A 10,455-nucleotide genomic window follows, 5' to 3' on the forward strand; every position below is an offset into this window, starting at 1 on the left:
GATTTATTCAACACTCACGCTCAGAAGTAATTTCAAATACAGTTAGTGCTCAATGCCATAAGCTTGCCCTTATTTTCACTGCTTAGACTCTCCAAAATAGACTCTAGGATCACTATAGGACTTTCTTGGCTTGTAACGTAGGCTCAGGGTCAGGTGTGGTACATTTGGGTACTGCTTAGTGACTTTCTGCCCTCCTTGACGTTACACTCGGCTTTCAACCTCTTTTTGCCCTATTTTTGTCATCCTATCGTTTTACTTTCTTCCCTTAATTTTCTTCAACCACGAATGTGACTTCTGACTTTGTAGCTCTTTTTACTTTTATTTTATTTTTTTCTTTTAGCTTTCAACAAGTCACATCCTTTCTTTTCTCTTTTATTTTATTTTTCTCTTTTCATACCCATTTTTCTTTCAGTTCCCTCTTTCATAGCCACCCTTAACTTATGGATTTTCCATTAGTTGAGGCACACAATATCCGATGTCAGGTCAGGCCCAAGATTGAAGTTACTTTTTACATTAGCCACCCTCAACTTAGGATTTTGGCCTAAGTCGAAGTGCACAAGTCCAAGGAGGGACCGGGGCCAACATAGTAAATTATGGAAAAGTGAGTTCAGGGTTTAGAAAGAAATGGTTTAATTTTAGGCTCAAAATATTTGGATCAAAGGGAGCATTTATTTCATTTGGTTGGATCCTTCTTTTAGGCGATTTGGGGATTTTTCACAACAATGGCCTATGATCACTTCCTAACCTCTAGATTGAATTGTCTTAGCAGGACTAACCAGGCAAGTTCTAGTTTTGCACAAAAACTATTTGAACACTCACCGATTCTCACACACTCTTGGCACATAATTCCATCATCAGGTTATCAGATTACCCAGTTCAAGTTTCAGCTTAAGTCATGCTATCAAGTTGGTTCATGATTTTGTCATACTCAGAGCCAGCACATTCAACTAATCGTAGCCTACAAATTCTAACATATGTCCCAAAATCTGGCGGGTATCATAAGCCATCATGCTTCTTTCTTCATCATGCTTCTACACATATGATCCTAAGACATGCCGGTTCAACAAAAATTAAATAGTCTCTTGGGGGAAAAGAACATAGGCAAGAAAACCCCAAGAGAGGATTCATGAGTTGGGTTATTCAGACTTTACCCTATCACTCACAATCCATTTACCCCACCCCCAACAAAAATAGATGCAATTGTCCCCAATGCATACAGAAACAGTAAAAGAAAATGGATTGGGTGAAGCAAACCTGTGGCGCAAAGCGTCGGCGAATCATCAACAAGCAGGGGGTTCGGTTTCCCAGAGCCCGCTGGAACAGTGGTGGTGGCACCCTCAGTAGTGCCCACATCTGCAATCATAGCACTCTCAGTAATGCTCTCTATCAATCTCCCCGCACCATCAGTGGTGCTCACAACGTCTCTCAAAACAGGCTGAACCTCTGCAACTGGGGCAGAGCTTGATGCCCCTGCAACTCTCTCACGCACCCTCTGCTGGCGCAACTCTTCGTCTACAATCGAAGCCTTCCTTCGCCTGCCTACGCTGTCTCTTGAGAGCTTTCTCCTCCCTAGTGCGGTGAGACCGGTGCCGCTTGCCTTTGGCATGTGTAGGGGCAAGCTCCTCCTCGGCGGTCCCATTGAATAGACCATCTAGCACTGTATCATCAGTCAGTGCAGTCGGTGCAACCTGAGGCTCAACTGAAGGTGCGGCAAGGATGGCATCAACGTCAGTCCGGAGGCTGGCTAAGTCAGCCTGCAAAGCAGAGAGATCTATGGTCGGGGCTGATCGCTCGAGAACTCGTAATTCAAAGGCATCAAGGCAATTATTAACAGCCTGCACCTTCCGGTCCATCATCCCCTCCATCCTGCGCTCCATTCTGGCCTCGGACTCGGCTATTGACTTTTGCATCCACGGCTGGATGTGATGCAGCAGGGTGGCCATCTGAGCTTCTAACTTCTGTACTTTGGCCAATGGAACAACAGTAGCTCCTAACTGCGGTGTGGACCGGGAAGAGCTAGGAGCCATACTAGATGCCTGAGATGAGGAGTCGGGGACAGTGTCGGTGTGATCGGGGATGCTAAGGTCATCACCCTGCCCCACTGTGTCTGCAAGATCGGCATCCAAAGGAGGTACCTCAACCTGAGGCTCTCTGCGAGGTGCTGCCACATTTGCCTCATCTCGAATAAGGCCGATGTCCAATGCCCCTGTAGGGTGGACTAACTTGTCGCAATGCCAGATCGGCACTCTAGAGTCCCTGCACAAATGAAAACTTAGACAGGGGAAGGGGTAGGTGGTGGAGATCCTGAATGTCCTCTCATGAATCTCTGCCAGCAACATGCGGGAAAAGTCAATCTCAACTCCTGCTACCAATGCCGCAACCATGACCGCTCTGTTCCACGTGACTTGATTGTCAGCTTTTGTCGGCGACACTTTGTTACGCACCAGCAGCCAGAAGAACTTGGCCACAAAATTTAGTGTGGCCTTCCGGATGCCCAACTGTGGAGCGGCGACCCATTCCACACGCTCGCCATCTGCAGCAATATACCTGGCCAACCATAGTAGAACAATCTCTCGCTGCTCAGCATTCCTCTGGAAAGCGCCACTCCGCACGATGTCCCATCTGTAGTCAAACACAGCTGTGTTGAGAGACCAAGAGTGAGCCGTAGTAGGACCATAGAGAAAGCATCTGATCGTAGCAGGTGATATGTCCACCGGGCACCCTCGAACCAAAGTGGAATTGAGCGGATCCTGCGCTAGTGACTTTGACAGCTTAGAAATGGAACCGCAGAGAGTGGCAGCATAGGAAGCATAGAACTCCCGCACAATCTCCTCGTTGTACGTCCCTGGGTCTCGAGCCATTCAGTCACACTTGTGAAGGTTGAACAGCCGGTGAATGTCTGGAACAGTATGCAGCTCCCCGTGAGGACTCTGCGCTCTTCTGTAATAAGTCGGGCCATCTTCTGTTTGTCGTTGACCATCTTAGCATCCCGATAAATTTGCAATTAACCTTCTACACACCACCTATTTAGGTCGCCGGCTACAGGAGTGGGGTCATCATTCCGTGGTGCAGGCATAGACTTTGATCTAGTTGCCTCATCAGACGAGGTTGCTTGATCATTCTCTCCAGACCCTATGGATGATTTGGCATTGGACCCTGTAGCATGGGCAGACTCTGATCGTGAAGAGTGGGCAGACTCGGAGCCTCACGCATGGGCAGACTCGAACCCGGACATAGACCTCTCTGAACTGGAAGCAGCCCCAGTTGGTGACCCGATCAGTGTGTGCTCCTCATCAGACTGGGAGACAGTGACTACGTCGGGAAGCACCTTTCGGGGGGTGCTTCTGGTGCCCCGAGGTGCAGCGCGAGAAGTCCTAGGGTTGAGAGGCACATATGCTGGATCAGTGTCGTTGTCTGTGTCCTCATCAATTAACCGAAAACTAGGGGCAACAGATTTTGACTTGCCCCTTTTTTAGTAGGTGACCATCTTCTTGGGTGCCATTGTACCTGCGGGAGCAATATTAGTGCCTAAGACTAACCAAAACTATACTAAGACAAAGTAGAAAGACTATAAACGAACAGCAACAAAATCCTAAAAATTTTCAAATAGATGCTACAGTAGTCATCCACGGAGGAGACCTACGGTCCGTAGACTGATCTACCGTCCGTGGTCCGTGGATCAGGGGGCCTGTCATATAGGTCGCAGATGGAAACCACGGAAGTGCAAAACGGTCTGTGGATGGACCTATGGACTATAGTCCACATCTGTGGTTTCACACTTAAGTGAAATTTTTCATGTGCATCCATTTACGAACCCCATCTACGGTCCGTAGAAGGATCTACGTTCCGTAGACGGGGTATCGTGGATGCCATCTGTGCCAGGTATCATACATTTTTTGCCTTAGTTTTCAACATGAACACAATCTCATCATGCATTTACAACATTAAATTATGCTAGTTCTTCATTCTTAAGATTCCGACTGATTATTATACCAAACAATTTATACTAGTTGTGGAACCCTAAGTCAAAACTAACATATAGTTTTACGATCACCTACAATAATGCTACACAATCACTATCTATCGTTCCAAGGGCATTGTAATTTTCAAGTTTATCATGCAATTTCATCTAACAATTACCCAAGGTCAAGACCCAACTCCCGACTTTCTATATTCAATCTATGAATCGAAATTCAAAGTGAAGGGAAAGTCTATTACCTTACAAGAAACAAGGAGTGGGGTGATTGTGTGATGACACTAAGCTTAGCAAGACCAAGGATTCACCTCTTCGTTACTGACCAAACACCGGACCATTTTTGTTAGATTATGGGATGGGTTGTATTTGAAATGGAACGGAATTTGGGGAATTATGGAAGAGATGATATTATGGAGGAGTTATGGAGTGATTTAGGGAGATCATGGGATGTTAGAAATGGTTTTGGGAGTAATGGAGGGAAGGGGAATGGTTTAAAACAAATGGGGGGTTTTAAATAGGGGGATCCGCGTCGGGTCAGACAACTTGAGGGTATGGACTCACGAGACCCCGTCTACGGTCCGTGAGTCGATCTACGGTCCGTAGATCAGGACAGTAGATCACTCATACACTTGAAAATTTAGAAACTTACCTGGGATCTACGGGCACCCTTTACGGTCCGTTGATGAATCGACGGACCGTTGATGAATCGACGGACCGTCGATTGTGTCCGTAGACTTCTGCACCAGACCATTTTCTGCAGAATTTTCGTGGTATTCCTGCACATGTAGCAACCAATAGGCTATTCTTTTTACATTTTTTGGACACTTTTTAGACACGGACCCTATTCTAATTCTAGCCAACACTAGTACAAAAGTAAAACAACTATCAAATTTGATACATGGAAGAAATCGAACAACGCAAACTACTAGAGAAAAACTCTATCCTATCGTTGGCTAGATTGTACATCTTGGGTTGCCTCCCAAGCAGCGCTTGATTTAACGTCGCGACACGACGCAGGCCTGTTGATTACTCAGACTTCATCAAGATTGTAGGCCTCAATCACTTCTTGCACAGTTTCAGCATTTCCCAAATAGATCTTTATCCTTTGCCCGTTCACCAAGAACCTTTTTCCATCCTTATTTTCAAGCTCAACCGCTCCATGTGAGAGCACTTTTGTGAGCAAAAATGGCCCAGTCCACTTGGACTTGAGCTTGCCTGGAAACAAGCGCAACCTGGAGTTGAATAGCAGCACACGATCGCCAACCACAAATTCTCGCTTTTCAATTCTTTGATCATGATACTTCTTCATCTTCTCTTTGTATAAGGCCGAACTCTCATAAGCTTTTAGGCGAAACTCATCAAGCACGTTCAGGTCGTTCAACCTTTGATTAGATGCAGTGCCCCAGTCCAGATTTAACTTCTTCATTGCCCACATAGCTTTGTGCTCTAACTCTACTGGTAAATGACAAGACTTCCCATATACAAGTTGGTAAGGCGACATACCTATGGGGGTCTTGTATGCAGTGCGATATGCCCATAGAGCATCATCAAGCTTTCTTGACCAATCAGTTCGATTGGCGTTCACAGTCTTCGCCAATATCTGCTTTATTTCTCTGTTGGACACCTCAACTTGACCGCTAGTCTGTGGATGATAAGGAGTGGCTACATTATGACGGACACCATATTTCTCAAGTAGTGTTTTAAACAACTTGTTACAAAAGTGAGAGCCTCCATCGCTAATAACAGCCCTGGGTGTACCAAATCTGGAGAAGATATTCTTTTTCAAGAATGCGGTGACACTTTTACCTTCGTTGTTGGGAAGTGCTACTGCTTCCACCCACTTCGATACATAATCAACCGCGACCAGAATATACTTCATCCCATATGAACTCACAAATGGGCCCATGAAATCAATGCCCCATACATCAAACAATTCGATCACCAATATGGGATTCATAGGGAGCTCTTGCCTCTTTGAAATCCCTCCATCTCTTTGGCACCGATCACAAGACTTGGCGAAATCATGAGCATCTTGGTGGATGGTAGGCCAATAGTACCCACACTGCAAAATCTTATGTGCAGTCCGAATACCACTATGATGCCCACCAACGGGTGATGAATGGCATGCTTCAAGTACACTCAGCATTTCAACCTCAGGCACACAGCGACGAATAATCCCATCAGCACAACTACGATACAAATAAGGTTCATCCCAAAAGAATTTCTTCACATCATGCATAAATTTCTTTCTTTGGTGAAAAGACAAATCGGGTGGCACAATGTCGCTTGCCAAATAATTAGCAAAGTCTGCGAACCAAGGAATCAAATCATTAGAAGCAGCCAATACCTGTTCATCTGGAAACGCATCATTAATTTCAGCCCTATCTCCAAGCTTTAGCATGGCCTCTTCCTCTAATCTGGACAAGTGGTCGGCAACTTGATTTTCGGTTCCCTTTCTATCTTTTACCACAAAATCAAACTCTTGCAGCAACAATACCCATCTAATCAATCGTGGTTTTGCATCCTTTTTCGCCATCAAATACCTCAATGCAGAATGGTCAGTATGCACGATGACCTTAGTACCAAGCAAGTAGGAACGAAATTTTTCGAATGCAAAAACCACTGCAAGAAGTTCTTGTTCGGTCACTGTATAATTCTTCTGGGCCACATTCAGAGCTTTGCTAGCATAGTAAATGGGGTGAAGAATTTTCTCACGCCTTTGACCCAATACTACACCAAGCGCCACTCCACTCGCATCACACATTACCTCAAACGGTTGTTCCCAATCTGGTGAAATAATGATAGGTGCTGTAACCAACTTTTCCTTCAACTCTCCAAATGCTCTAAGACAAGCATCATCAAAGCAGAACTTATTCTCCTTCTCGAGCAGTTTGCACAAGGGATGTGCAATTTTTGAGAAATCTTTGATGAATCTCCTATAAAAACCTGCATGCCCAAGAAAACTTCTAACACCTTTTACAGAGATAGGTGGTGGAAGCTTTTCTATTACCTCGACTTTAGCTCTATCAACCTCAATACCTTTCTCTGAAATTCGATGACCCAACACTATACCTTCTTTTACCATGAAATGACATTTCTCCCAATTCAGCACCAAGTTGCAGTCTTCACATCTTTTGAGCACCTCGGCCAGATGTTTTAGACAGTGATCAAACGAATCACCTACCACTGAAAAATCATCCATGAACACCTCAATAGTGTCCTCCACCATATCAGAAAATATCGACATCATACATCTCTGGAAGGTCGCTGGAGCATTGCACAATCCGAAGGGCATTCGTTTGAACGCAAAAGTCCCATATGGGCAAGTGAAGGTGGTCTTCTCTTGGTCTTCTGGAGCTATAGAAATTTGATTGTAGCCCGAATACCCATCAAGAAAACAATACCAACCCTTGCCTGCAAGTCTATCTAACATCTGATCCATGAATGGCATAGGGAAGTGGTCTTTCTCGGTCCACGCATTCAACTTCCGGTAATCCATGCAAACCCTCCATCCAGTGACAGGCCTCATTGGAACAAGCTCATTTCTTTCATTTGGAACCACAGTCATACCACCTTTTTTAGGTACACATTGCACAGGACACACCCAATTACTATCTGAGATGGGATAAATAACTCCCGCATCCAGCCATTTGATGATCTCCTTTTTGACTACCTCTTGCATAGGTGGATTTAATCTTCTCTGGTGCTCAACACTGGGCTTATGATCTGGTATGAGTTGGATTTTGTGAGAACAGATACCGGGGGGGATCCCAATAATATCTGCAATAGTCCACCCAATCGCTCGCTTGAACTTCTTTAATACAGTCACCAAACACTCTACTTGCCTTGCATTCAAATCTGCTGCAATGATGACCGGCAAAGTATTCTCTTCGCCTAAATATACATACCTCAAGTGTGGTGGTAGAGCTTTAAGCTCCAATTTCGGTGCCTCCACAATAGATGGTCTTGTGGGTGGGGACTCGCGATTCTTCATGTCTAGCTCATACTTCTTTGGTTTGGACCGGTATTCACACTTATCAAGTGCGGCTACCAACTCATCATACTCTTCAATACCATCACTACCAAAATTCATCATGACTGCTGCTAGTGCCTCAACACCTAATCGCTCTTCAATTTGCACTTCTGACCCACTCTCCACTCTGTAAGTTATAGCAGATACTGTTTGTAGCTCACCATTCTGCTTCATGGATCTACAGATATTGAAAGTTGCTTCTTCATTGTTCAGTCTGAACTTCATCTGTCCCTTTTCCATATCAACCAACGCACGCCCTGTGGCAAGAAATGGTCTCCCAAGGATGATGGGAACCTCAAAATCAACCTCACAGTCAAGAATCACAAAATCTGCCGAAAAAATGAAAGACTCCACTTTCACTAGCACATCATGGAGTACACCAATGGGCCTTTTCACAGTTCGATCGGCCATTAGTAACCGCATTGCAGTGGGCTTTGGGTCCCCTAAACCCAACTTCTTGTAAATAGACAAGGGCATGAGGTTGATGTTAGCACCAAGATCACACAATGCCTTAGCAAAGTGTAACAACCCTATAGTACATGGGATCGTGAAAGCACCAGGGTCTTCCTTCTTCTGCACAAGAGATCTTGTAGCAATAGCGCTACAATGCTGCAATCTATCATCATCTTCAAAACTCACCGACCTTTTCTTTGTCACCATATCTTTCATAAACTTCGCATACCCAGGCATTTGCTCCAAGGCTTCTATCAAAGGAACATTGACAGAGAGTTGCTTCAACATAGTAATAAACCTGCGATATTTACCATCCTCGGTCTTCTTCACTAACCTCTGTGGAAAAGGTGGTGGAGGTCTAGGTATGGGGACCACTTTCTGAGATATCTCCACTTCTTGCTCTGTTGCTTTCTCAGACTCTGGTCTAACCTCTATCAAATCATCTTCTTGTCTAATCTCAACTTCCACCACAGACGGCCTAGGTGGATCTATGGTTTGCTTGCCCCCTCGAGTAGTAACTGCCATACAATGACCATCATTCTTTGGATTCTGGATAGTGTTGCTAGGAAGAGTGCCAGGTTGACGTGGGTTCACTGTAGTAGACAACTGAGTCATTTGCTGCTCTAGATGCTTTATTGACACTGCATGGGCATCAACCTTTTGTCCAATACCAGACAAGTCGCTTCTCATCTCCTTCGCATTCTCATCAGTTGCATCAAACCTTCTCATCATCTTCTGCATCATATCTTCAATACGCGCCATATTGCCTCCAGTTTCCCTAGCACCAGATTCCCGATTTTGAGGGGGAACATAAGGTCCAACCCGATAGTTTCTGTTGCCATAGTTGTTCCTGTTGTAGTTGTTGTCACGATTGAAGTTCCATCCCGGACATAGTGACCCTTTCGGTTGTAATTTCCATAGTTCCAACCTTGGCGCCAATTTTCCGTGTTGGATCCTTGGGCATTTGGTCGAAAAACCCCCGTCTGATCATTCACAACATAAGCATCCTCTTCATAGTAACACTATTCCACTGGTGGTGGAGTTCTAGTTAAATAATTCACAGCATTTACCTTTTCTGGTCCTCCGCTCATATGCTTCAACACCAACCCCAACTCGGTCCTCATCTGGGCCATCTCTTCACGAATATCATTTGTAGAGTTGTTATTTGTATTATGAACGGCAAATGTGTTTCTCCCAGTATCTGACCTCCGAGTGCTCCATGCTTTATTGTTGCGAGAGATCCTCTCCAGTTTTTCAGCAATCTGTGCATATGTACAATCACTATATGAACCTCCGACAATAGTGTCAAGTACTGCTTTATTGTTATCATTTTGTCCTCGATAGAAATATTCCTTCAGTGACTCATCATCAATACGGTGGTTTGGGACACTTCTTACGAAGGCAGTGAATTTGTCCCACGAGCTACTCACAGACTCTCCAGGTAATGCCACAAAATTGTTGACCCTATCTTTGTGATTGAGCTTCTTAGACACTGGATAGTACTTTGCTCGGAACACCTCTGCCAGTTGGTCCCATGTGAATATTGAGTTATACGGAAGCTCAGTGAACCATACTGCAGCGTCGTCTGTCAGTGACAGAAAGAACACTCGTAATCCAATGATATCCATATCCAAGTCTGGTCTACCTACACAACTTTTGCAAACCACCCTTAGCTTGGCCAAGTGAGCATGTGGATCCTCCGATGGCGATCCTGAAAATAAGCCTCTTGCTGTAAGCATCTGCATCAAACTACTAGTCACCACAAATGTGTGCCCTGGAGGTAGAGGTAGTAGGACAATGGGTCCATCAGAGTCTGCTATATCGATGTTGCCCCGATAGTTGTCATGTTGTTGTGGGCCTGGTGGACCATGCACTCTCACTGCATCTCCCAATTGATTTTCAGCTAGACCCCGGTTTTCCCCACCAACTACTCTTGGCTGTTGTAACTCAACTGCTTCAACTAGATTTCCTCCGATAGGATTAACTGGAAGTC

At 45.0% G+C, this 10,455-nt stretch overlaps 1 pseudogene; it reads right to left on the reverse strand.

The window, feature by feature from the left end:
* Nucleotides 1-10,090, reverse strand: part of LOC125845844 (uncharacterized) — a 27,505-nt pseudogene extending 17,415 nt beyond the window's left edge.
* Nucleotides 10,091-10,455: the final 365 nt, after the last annotated feature.

This window comes from Solanum stenotomum, chromosome 11 (assembly GCF_019186545.1).
Source record: "Solanum stenotomum isolate F172 chromosome 11, ASM1918654v1, whole genome shotgun sequence".
NCBI lineage: Eukaryota > Viridiplantae > Streptophyta > Magnoliopsida > Solanales > Solanaceae > Solanum > Solanum stenotomum.